The 12665-nt window shown below is 34.3% G+C and overlaps 1 long non-coding RNA gene across 1 annotated transcript in view; it reads right to left on the bottom strand.

The window, feature by feature from the left end:
- Window positions 1-10319, bottom strand: part of LOC149784560 (uncharacterized) — a 29354-nt gene extending 19035 nt beyond the window's left edge. The window contains exon 1 of the long non-coding RNA XR_016413896.1: window positions 10152-10319. This is a non-coding gene — a long non-coding RNA (uncharacterized LOC149784560). The remainder of the gene's footprint in view (window positions 1-10151) is intronic.
- Between the last annotated feature and the right edge of the window lie 2346 nt (window positions 10320-12665).

The raw sequence follows: 12665 nt of genomic DNA, 5'->3' as shown, positions 1-12665 counted from the left end.
TTTTCCAGCATTACCAAGTGCAGAATTCTCACTCTGTGTGATAGTTTGTAAGTTATTCAAACAGTTATTTTTTTATCCGAGTCAATATGATCGATCACAAGTCCGTCTTTGATCAGCCCGTAAAATATCTCAACAGATGATTGATAAACCTTTTATTTCCATCGACGATGAATCTAAAGTAACCAGTGTTATCAACAGCACCAACCAGTTTCTTCAGCCGACAGTTTCTGACTATACCATCACGAGATGCTTCATCGTTCTTGCTGATAGCATGTCTGCCAAATTCTTTTTGCTCCTTTTATATATAATATTATTTGTCTAAATTATCATTTGTCTTTACAAATCTAGCTATATAATCTTCAAGGTTTCTTATAAATCCATCAAGGTTCTTGACGTTGTCCTCGAAAGAGTCAACGTTGTTACTTTTTTATCATAATATCGTTTTAGTTCTCTATATCTTTTACCACCACATTGCACACAAGCTACGTTTTCCATCTAACTCCACTACCACACTGTAAGCACTGTTTTGGACCAAGACTCCCTCTTCTTACGCTTTGTAAATGTTGTCCGCAGAATTCATTTTACGCAAGATTTGTTACAAGGAACTGAAGACCCTAACATCAAACACTTGCATTGATTCCTTATGTGACTCATTGTTTATATAATATATTTAATTTAAATATTGGTTTCAAATATAATATCGAGGAGTTTAAGAGATTATCCACAATCAAGCCCCGGGAAACTTTGTTTCCTGAATCCAGCTTCGATCTTGACAGAAGAACCCCTGACTTGCGGAGGCGAGTTTTGGTTGATCCGACGAATAATCAGATTAATGATATTCGTAATGCAAAAAAAGAATTTCGTGATGTTGGGGCATCTCAGGTATTGTCAACATTCAAAATTAAACTTGATGACAAAGTCATTGATGCTAAAATGAACGATGTGCGGGAGAAAAAGATTATTAATTATCTCAACGATCAAAGATATTTTTTCAGAATAAAGTTTATTGTGCTAGCAGAAACAAATTCTGCTGGGTAGATTATCCGTGAAAAACGTGATCTTGTTTTTCATAATGAAAAACCCGCTGTCCTAAGTAAAAATTCCAAACCAGGAATGTTGACTGGTATTGACAGACCATATTGCGCTCGACCGTATCCTATGACCGCGTTTATTTATGGAATTTATTCGCTAAATGATGACCCTAACATTAATGATCTTGCGCAAATGAGGTTGTCATCGTTGACTTCGTCAAGACTAAATTGTGTAGCCGAACCAGTAATCGAACATTTTATAAACACGATACGCGGAAATGGGTTAACGGATATACGACGTGAAAAAATAAACAAATGGGCTCAATTAGTTAAGGATACCGGAGCTACAATAAGCGATGTCGCTAAGGTGGAAAAAAACACTGTAATTCCCAATCATAGTAGCAACGATAACAGTAGAGATTTTATGCGATTCGAAACATTATTAAAAAAGGAGCTCCAGTAAATATCGTTGATCATAATGCTCACGCTTGGACTAACGCAGTAACAATATTTCCACGATATTGAACCGTAAGATTTTACCCTCCAGAGAAATCTGGGAAGGGAAATATTTTTGATTTTATTCACGAAGTAAGTAAAATTGATCCCGTATCAGTATGGCCATTTAAAAGTTTAGATGATGAAAAATATGATCAATTTGTACGACCTAACGGCAAAATATATCGTAAAGAATCTCTCCTCGAAGTAATGAAAAATCTTCCGCAGAAATTTTCAACAGAGAATACTGAACAATTGCTAAATAATTGTTTCACCGTTCCGTCAGTTGCTACTAACTTTGCAAGAGAGAAAAATGCGTGGAAGCCAACACGATTTGAATTTCTTGAAGACGTACAGCTAAGTTGCAGTGAATACGGACACGGCGGATTGTGGAATACCGAGCATGACCTCAACGATATTATCTTGGTTGATATGGTCGTGTGTTATCATGGAAGTTTTCTTCGTTACGGAGAGTGTTCTGTATATTGTAAAAGATTTGGACACCCCACACACGAGATGACAAGAGTATCGATAAATGGACTTCTATCCGATTTTTGTCTGACCGGATTCGCTCGCATTTTTATCATTCGAGTTTGCTAAAGGTCTTCATCCGATCTGTTATATTTAGTTTGGAAGACACTTTTCAGAGAAACGTTGGGCACCAATAGTGCTGTTACGATATATGACTGATTGTGAAATACTAATATCGTTGATTGTAGGTGAAGCAATTGTATCATACCGTCCTCAGACCGAAGTTTGGTTACCACCACCTATGATGATAACACCGCAAAGGATCTCGGTAGAAGAATAATCGGTAAATTTACACAAGGCAGGGCATATGATCATAAACGACAGTATGCACGATTAATCGTTGATGATGTTAAATATGATTTTATAATCGCCGACGCAAAAAAGAGAGATGTAAGTCAAGAAAACGCTTATTTGTTTAACGGAACATGATTAGGTACAATTGTTGGTTATATTAATGGCGAGTCATCTCATTTTATTCATTTAATATCTTCAATGCTTGGTTATGTTTCTATAAATTTATTATCGATGATAAATAGATTCCCTACCACTGCAGTCAGAGTTGCAACGGATTCGTTTTATATCGGAAGAAAATATTCAGAATTACTAACACAATTTACAACCATTGATGCATCGTGGGGTTAATGGAGAATCAAACAAGAAATGTTATATAATTATTCTGAATCCGCAGATGTTCAAATCAAAAATATTTATTACAGAAACAATCAGATATCAAAATTATCGTCTGCGGCATATGTGTGTGATCCAGTATCCAGACACAGAAAGGTCTTCTAAACGGATCGTAGGGTTCTGGTAAAACAACGCGAGTTATTGAATTATTTCAGCAGAGTTAAGATGATATGATTGTTTTAACACCTACAAACAGACTCGCAAGAGAAATGAGACAATGAGGAGTGCGATCATGTACTTATCATAGCTTTTTCCGATGGAAGGCAGATAGATGGACTCCTGACGGAATAGGAGAAAAATATATTTCAAGGATCATCATTTAGGATCAAGTATGCACAGTATCTAAAGATACATTAAAATGTTCCTCGACTGGCTGTTATTGAAAAATACAGCTGTGGTCATGTGAGGCGATCATGGTCAACCACCACCGTTTGTTGGGCCATCTCCATACGGGTGGCTAAAAAAGATTGTAGATTATTACGAGGAAATAACTAATGATCATAGATATCTTGATGTAGAATTAAGAGAGTTTAAAAAATTATTCAGACTACAACCGAATATAATTCAGTGTGAAATAATGCGTAAAATAATTTTGTAGATAGCGGGTCTACCCGTGAATCTTACCATGATGGAAATTTTATGTGTCGTAATACTCCAGATATGATCAGTCGCTCTTTTTTTACCACCTTCAAGTTCACCGGGTTCGTATAAATATCTTACAGTAACATTAAGCAATACTGGTTGTTTTGAAAAATCACGTCGTTGTACGGGTATGTATTTTGTAATTGCTTTTATGGGTTTCATGTTGGTTATTCGAGTAATTTCATTTTTTAAAACAGCTATCACACTTAGTAATCTTGCGATCCATTTGCGAGATCTTTTGTCTTGAATTATTTCCTTTGCATATTGATATCCAAATAACCTGTCAGCAAGTGTTCGATTAAATCGTTCAACAATTGCCTGACCACGATGAATTGCAGCATGTCCTTGTCGTATTTTGACGTTCTGTTGCTTCATCAACGATGATACTGGACCAATAAATTCCTTGCCAGGTTCAACTTGTAGCAGTTGTGGCCATCGTAGACCACCACGTCGATAAATTCGTTCAAACGCAGAAGCTACTTCAGTTGCTGTCTTTCTTGAAAGAGGCTCTGCTTCTTTATATCTACTTGCAACATCAACGACAGTTAACGCGTATTTATACGTTACACGACGTCTTCCAAATTTAATAGTATCATGTGGTAGAAATAAAATATCAGCATGATGAACTTCATTTGGAACGCTGACATCAAAATGTGCGTACTGCATGGTTTTAGGCGGTAGTGTGTAAATTTGACATATTGCCTGTCGTGCTAACCATTTTTCAGCAGTAGAACGTTCGACACCTCCTGCTTCGGCGAGTTTACTAATCGCTGCTCTACCCCACCAATATCCTCTTGGGCTATAATAAATTGACTCCGTTACAATAATAATCGGCTGATTAATTACCGGCTCCTAAAGTTAGTTTACCTTTCATTGCAGATCTAAGTAACCAATTAGATAACGATTCTTTGAAAGATTTATTTGTTATGGAATTTAGAGCATGAATTAATTTTACATCTGCGATATGTCTATCTTGTAGGTTTTTACTTTTATAAGCTGCATCATGAGTGTGACACGCTTTATCAATAGCATTCACTGGATATTCACCTGGTTTGGCTGATCTTGGTTTTCAAGCATGATATCAAGTCGGGTGCCAGGACCGCCATAGTTATATCCCGGTAGGTGTTTTTCTCCTGGGTATTTTCCCAATGGCATTCCTCGTAACTTTGTTAAATGCACGGCAATATCACCTCCTTTATTTATTTAACTCCGCCTGTTGAAATAAACTTAAATTTCTTTGTACCACATCGTTCACACTTACCTGTAAATGCTGATCTGTTATTTTTTGTTGTAATAGTTGTTAGTCCACTAGTGGGTGTACGCGTCGTGCATTTTACGCAATATAAATCCGTATTATTTATTATATTTCTACAACATGGATGTAATTGATTTTTCGGCAACACGATAGCAAGACCTGGTCAAGCATCATGCAGCGCTATCAAATTATGTCCGAATGATCATAATAGGTCTATCTGGAAGTGGTAAAACGCAACTGCTGCTTAATTTGATAATGAGATGGTTGAAATGGGATAAGTGATATTTTAGTAGTTTCGTCTGTAGATGACCAGCCATGCTACGATGTCCCTAAAGACTTTAATGAAACGCAAAGTTGTTGGATGAAAACGATGATGATGTTATTGAATGTATTACTGATATTAATGAAGCGCCATCTGTAGATGATATTGATGGATTTATTAATAATTTAGTTGTATACGACGATGTAATGCAGGATAAACAATCAAATCCAGCTCGGATATTTTCTCGAGGCAGGCATAAAAACACAGATGTGATTTATGTTACTCAGCGGTATACAAAAATACCTAAAGTGATCAGATACAACTGTAATATTTTAGCTGTATTTAACGGAATTGATACACACACTCTGCGAAATATTTATCAGAGATGGTGCAGCGGACATATGGACATAATTAAGGTCAAAAATTTATTCGGCCAGTCTCAGTCAACCCCACTGGATTTATAACAATAACATTACATGACCCACGATCGAGTTTTCCTATAGGTCTTGATAAAAAATTTGGATGAGAGACAGCAGCAGAGAGGGTGCGACCACGATGAGGCGTCAACGTAGTAAAACTCACGTGTATGTTTTTTCGAAAACGACGACGCCAATAAAAAGTAACTAAAAAGCTAACTCCCCAGAGAAACTGTCGGAAAGTTTGAAGCCTCCGTTTCAAGTTATCAGCTGATTTTTGTTTTCGTTTTTGTTTAAGCTTTAGTTTACCAAAATAACGCTTCTTACATGAGGTCGGTTCTCTCTCTCTCTCTCTCTCTCTCTCTCTGCTGTTCCATGTCATAGGCAAACAGTAGAGGACACAAGGCCATTCTAGTAAAATGATAACTGTTTCTATATTTGATTGTATTATAATTTCCAGGTCATAAATTGAAAGATTCTATAATAGTGAAGAGAGGATTTCAACCATTTTAACCGAGCAAATAGTTAAAGTAACGTGATTGTAAGCTTAAGTGATAAACACATCTCTGCCGTGAACTGTCAATCGATCCATTTATCGTTGAGATATGCCAAGTCATTTCACAATTCACTCCATTTAGCCACAGGCGCATGCGCAAGATTATTATGAAATTTAGTTATTACAGCTTACATGTACAGGTACAACGACATGTTTTAAAAATTTATTTTTTAATCTCGAAAATTGAACTCACTCGTTCAGATTTAATACAAAAATAGCTCATTTGTATAACATGATATGGATTGCTATCTCCCACCGTACTGTTATGCTGTCGAGGCTTTTTATCATAAAAGGTGAATCGGGAAAAAAAAAGACATTTAGTCAACCTGACGATTAGATTTTAAGTTGGAGTAATGTAATTGGACATACTAAGTGGGTTAATTGGCCAGATCCAAAACTCATGTGTCCATCTGTTCTGAAAAAACGAAGCTATTTTGCTATATTTTGACAACTTTATTGTTCTACAAATGCTTTTATTGCATATGTTAAAGATCCGATTTTAAATAATAATAATAATAATAATAATAATAGTAATAGTAATGGTAATAACCTAAGATATTCGAGAAGTATTATATCATAAGCATGGATGATTTATACTGAATGGTTATGAAAGCTTGGGATGCACGTTTCAATAATTTGTCTGAGTAGATTTGGGAGAAAACGTATGCTTTGATAAATTTTAAATAAAGCATGTATTGCTTTCCTCGGAATGAAACTATAAATCTTACATACTTCCCCTTTTTGACTGTGCTAATTGTATCTGATATAACTGTAGTTTTAAAGAAAAAGAATCCCTGTGAAATGGATTGGAGTGTGCTTCGTGCTCTGCTGTAAGAAGAATCTGGGTTGGTCCTCATAAGCATAGATTGATTTTCATATTTTCAAATACAGCAGGGTTTTTTCCAAAGTATTGAAAATATGTAAGTCAACCTTTCGTTACTAATAATTAGACCTACACCACTCGACTGTTGAATATTAATCGGAGTCCTATATACAGAACGAAGCATACTTGTTTTGTACAATTCAGCTGTGAATACTGTTACCAAGGGAATCAAAAGTAACCTATTAAAATATTAAAACGTAACTTAAACGGGATAGACATTAATATTATTATTAGTTGTAGTTATTATTATTATTATTATTATTATTATTATTATTATTTGTTGTTGTTGTTGTTGTAGTTATTAATATTATTATTATTATTATTATTATTATTATTATTATTTGTTGTTGTAGTTATTATTATTATTATTTGTTGTTGTGGTTATTATTATTATTATTTGTTGTTGTAGTTATTAATAGTATTATTATTATTATTATTATCATTATTATTATTTGTTGTTGTAGTTATTATTATTATTATTATTACTATTATTTGTTGTTGTTGTTGTAGTTATCATTATTATTATTATTATTATTATTGTTATTATTATTATTATTATTATTATTATCATCATCATCTTGGTAATGTGGAGGTACTAGTGCAGTGTTGCAATTCTGAGTCAATTGTATTAGCTTAATAACGATTAATTCATAAATTATAGATTCCGTACCACAGAACACTTTAGGTGAGAATGCCTCTAAAATATGGTACTCTCTCTCTCTCTCTCTCTCATATAATGCAGTATCAACTTACAAGTAGGACATAATTTGTAGCAAATAATATAAATAAAAAATATTTATGGCAATGCAAACCCTTATAAAACGACACTGATCACAGCAGCAAATACGTGTTCCACTTCTTCTTATTACTATAAAACTCATACATAATTAGAAAATAAATGCTTAAGGATTTATCATTTTGGGTTTTAACCCTTCAAAATTTGTTTTAAATGAAATTATCAGGAAGTGCCGATGCCCTTTGTAAGTGCCCAGAACATGAAAGCTGGTTTATATCAAGATTTGACCTGTTAACAGCACATGGAATGTAATAAAATACAAACATAACATTCAGTGCTTGATAAAGATGATTATTGAGGGTTTATTAACTTGAAAAATAATTCATCCAGTACAAATTTTAAATTCAATAATCTACATGATGATCCAGTTATTTCCCCAGGAGAAGGCCTTTATTGAATGTCACTAAGGTGGTGCTGTGGTGGCTGACTGGTCACTGGACTTACGACCGAAAACGTGCGTGTACTAGTCTCATCACCAGACCAGTCTGCCGTCGTGCTTCCTTTCGTACGGCACTCAGATTTACTTGTTACTAGATAACCTACTTGTATCGCTGTGCTGTAAAGCACATTAACCAAACCAAAATCATTTTCAAAGGAATGTACAAAATTCCATGAATACATGTAACTTGATGTACCTTGACATTGTTAGATGTACCCTGACATGAAATTCAAATAATACGAAAACCACAAGTCCTTACATAAAGACCTAGGTGAATCGGTGTAATAACCAGAGTCAGCACAATAGCCAATGAGGATCATGGGTTGTAGTCAAACACCTTGACTTATATGCTGTTGAATTTAGCCAGTCATACCTTTGTGCTAATTCTGCCAATGTGATTTGGACTAATGCAGTATTAGGCATATCGATACCATGAAGTTTTATGAACAAATTATAACACAGTTCGCCCAGTAAAACTTGTAGCTCGTCTCATCATGACGGACCAAATATAATACAAATATCGAGCAAAACTAGAATATAATTTTCCTTTCTGTTGGCGGAAGATAAAAAGAGAAATCCTCTATGAATTCCTTCTCAAGAAGAAGAGAAAGGATATATTCGAAAACTATTGTGTTCTCAGTAATACTTCTTAGAAATCAAAAACAACCCCTGTGTAAGATTCGTGATTTAAAATGGTGAGTTGACTTGTCATAATCAGGTCAAATCATATATTTTATCAGGTCAAATCATGTCATAATCAGGTCAAATAAAGTCTTTTATCGATATAATTGATACGGCTGATCTTATATGTATTACCAGTCCATTTAAATCTTCCCATCCAATGGTAACTACCTTGGCATTTGTAACGTAATGCTGTTTTCAGACAGCGTCGTGTAAAGCATACGTAATAACAAAGGCCGTTCAAGTACAAAATAAAATTATTACTAACGCGTTAGAATTGATTGGGGTTTTATAATAACGCATTAAAACTGGTCGGTTTTATAATAACGCGTTAGAGTATGAATTTAATGGGTCCCAGTTCAATCTGCATCTAAATTTTAATATATACAAACATTAGTTCAGACGCAATATTTACGTGACTGGTGAATCTCATACTGAATTATATGCACTAAGATTTCGTGTTTTCATTATTAAATGTCTATGAGATGAAGTGACTTAATCTTAGAAAACAACACATTCTACATCAAACATGTTACCGCTATCTCGTTGATAAATATATAAACTGTACTACTATTCAGGACGAATAACCCAGGCAATGGTACATATATCTTGAAATCTAGATCACGAAATAATTGAACATGATTAATTTCAATAATGAAAAACGTTTTCATAAATCTGTTATATATTATCAAGGTCATTCAAACTATCATTCTATTAATTTTGGAAAAAAGAAATAATCATTGAAACGTCCAAAAGGTAATGACGTCATTTATTTTTTTTGCAGTATGCATCTTCATAATTAAACTCAACTGCATTATATGCAAATAAAAAGGTCCTTCCTGAATCCTGATGTATGTTATCTGGAATAATCATAATACAATTCCGAAGAGAACTTTTGGCCGCAAATAACTGTGAATCTCCGCGGAAAAATTAAAATATGTTTGGGCAATATCAAAACCTAAACTGAAAATTAGCCTATCGTGTTAGTGCTATCACTGCAAAAAGCACATTAAGTCTTTGCACGTTAGTGCAGACTGCAAAAATTGAAATCTGTGAATCAGAGGGAGTTTGAAAGGTTACGTTTACTAAAATTATATTAGTTTCATTTTTCTAATAAAGTGTTATAAAATCGCCGCTTAACTTTGATACGTTGTGTCTCAGTTGATGCAAAAGAAAAATGATTTTTTTGTCACTGAGTTTAACATTATTGAAAATGCGTGGGAAAACGGAGTGAAAAAATAATTAGGAAATCATCAAAGGCACAAATACATTTAAATTTAATTCCTTCTTCTGATACTGAACATAAGTGAGCTAAAGGATATACTATATATAATTTCCCAGGCACAAAAAACTGTTAATGAACCTATGGAGGAGTCTTACGCATGTTGCAAATAAGTCACCTTTGAATTCTCATATTTGATTGATATCTTAATGCTTTGCAATACGTTAATAACAATTTAACGATGATGTACATTACCTGCCAAGAAAACAGAGAGAATGCATAGAGCTATCGCTGTTACTGACATGTTGAGGCAATCGATTTGGAATCAGACGCAGCGTTTTCGAACATAAAGCTGGGATCCCAAAGACGTCCCAGGGAGAGTATATATTAGAAGTATTCCCTGACAACGACCTTACATGACCTTCTTGTTTATTAGATAGGTTGAATATTGTGCATTAAGTTGACGAGTACAAAACTTGTTAAAACAGGGGTTTACACGAATTTGCGCTGTTTCTACGAATAACGTAACAAAATCCCACCCAATTGTTTGAAGTACTTTAGGAGCATTAACTGTATAATTTTTGTAGCTTTAATTACTAAACCAAACGTATTGTACTGTTTACGAATCTGAATTAGTATGGAGATAATATATGAAAACTAAAGAGTAAGAAAATACGACATTTATACAATTCCAATCGTTTATAGTTTCCCCAAGTTCTAGTTATCTCACCGCTTGTTTTAACAACCCAGTAAACACATACATTTCAGATGTTGGAACACTATAATTGAAAGGATATGTAAGAGGAGGCGAAACCTAAAAATAAAAAAATAAAGAAAACGAACTCGTTATCAATATCACGAAAATTATTGAATAGCTTCAGATTGGAGACAATGGATGGTTACCTACTATTCCTGCAAGGCGGAAGTTGTTCATGCATGTGATAAATAGCAATAAAGGGTTTACTGAAGTGTAACACCTAGTTTGTCCTAAATAAAAACAAACCTTGGCGATTACTGAAAATCAATTATAGACAATGATCGTATAGATCATAGCCCAGAGAAGGTAGCAATGTTGAAGGATTTAAGTAACTATAACAAAAACTATAGAAATTTGGTTGGCATAAATGGCTTTCTTAATAACATCATGCAAGTAGAAAGCGGCATATAAAGGTATACATGTAATTAATGACTGACAAAGAGTCACAATACGTAGAATAATACAAAAGGGACATTACATGGGAGATGTTCATCAGAGGGGCGAGATTTTCTGTGTGGCTTTACATATATATATATATATATATATATATATATATATATATATATATATATATCGAGAAATAGGTAAAGCTAAACTTTTAACACGCAGTAATCTGCAATTATAACACGAAGTAAACTAAAATTGTCTCTTTGCGTAACCAAGGATGCAAAGGTAATTTTTATATATCGTACCCAGATAAAGTGCGCTATTATCGAATGCCCTTTTTAAATGCATCTAGATAGCATTTATGTGAGTTCGTGTGATTTAATTGAATGAAGACAACTCTTTATAAGATAGACGCTGATGCTGGCTTTGATGCCATGTTAATGAGAATTGTTGGTAAGAAGTCTTGTGAGTGTGTGTTTGTGTGTGTTTTTTGTGTGCGTGCGTGTGTGTGTTTTGGCTTTTTAACGTAGTTTTAACAATTTTCCATTCATATCACTACGATGTCAGCAGTGTGGCTGCTTATGGGGATGTTTAGCACGGGGCATGTCGCAGACAAATAGCTTGCTGTCCCACCGAGTTACATATCTGTATGTAAATACAGAATAATATAAATACAATTTTTCTGTCATATATAAATAAAAAACATTATCTGATGTAATTGATATCCCCGTAACCCACACGTTACTTGGCGTTATTGGTGTCCCCTACACATACATTACATGCTGTTATTGATAAATTCGTACACATAAATTAAATAAAAACTTTAGTGGGTGTTATTACTGTCCCCGCACACACACACACACACACACACACATTAAATCAGAACCTTTCTTTAGTATTGTTCATGTCCCCATACAAGCACTTTAAATCAGAACCTTTACTTGGTGTTAACGATGTACCCTTACACACACGTTAGTTGTCGTTATTGATGTCCCCGTACACAGACTTTAAATCATAACCTTTATTGCGTGTCACTGATGATCCCGTACACACTTTAAACATAACCTTTATTGCGTGTCGTTGATGTCCCCGTACACACACTTTAAATCATAACCATTATTCCGTGTCATTGATGTCCCCCGTACACACACTTTAAATCATAATCTTTATTGTGTGTCAGTGATATCCCGTACACACACTTTAATTCATAATCTTTATTGCGTGTTATTTATGTCCCCGTACACACACTTTAAATCATAACCTATTATTGTGTGTCATTGTTATCCCCGTACACACACTTTAAATCATAATCCTTATATATAATATGGTTGCTACTACGTCCCGTTATACAATACTAGACGATATTTATATCCCCGTGCTAACATTTTAACTCGGAATTTTTGACTTGGTATGATTCCTGTCACCGTACGCAAATATTGTGCTATTGATGTCTCCATATGTACACACTTTAGTAGGTGTTAATGGTGTCGCCGTACACAAACCTTAAGTTAGAGCCTTTACTTGTTGTATTTGATGAGACCGTACGCATGCAAGTTACAAGATTAAAGTGGCTATTATAAATATCATTATCTCTGTCTCGTCCTCGTTGTTGTTTTGGGGTTTAA

Source organism: Sinohyriopsis cumingii, chromosome 14 (assembly GCF_028554795.1).
Source record: "Sinohyriopsis cumingii isolate HCF-2022 chromosome 14, ASM2855479v2, whole genome shotgun sequence".
Lineage (NCBI taxonomy): Eukaryota > Metazoa > Mollusca > Bivalvia > Unionida > Unionidae > Sinohyriopsis > Sinohyriopsis cumingii.
The sequence above is the reverse complement of the archived record's forward strand: the minus strand, read 5'-3'. Positions and strand labels throughout refer to the sequence as shown.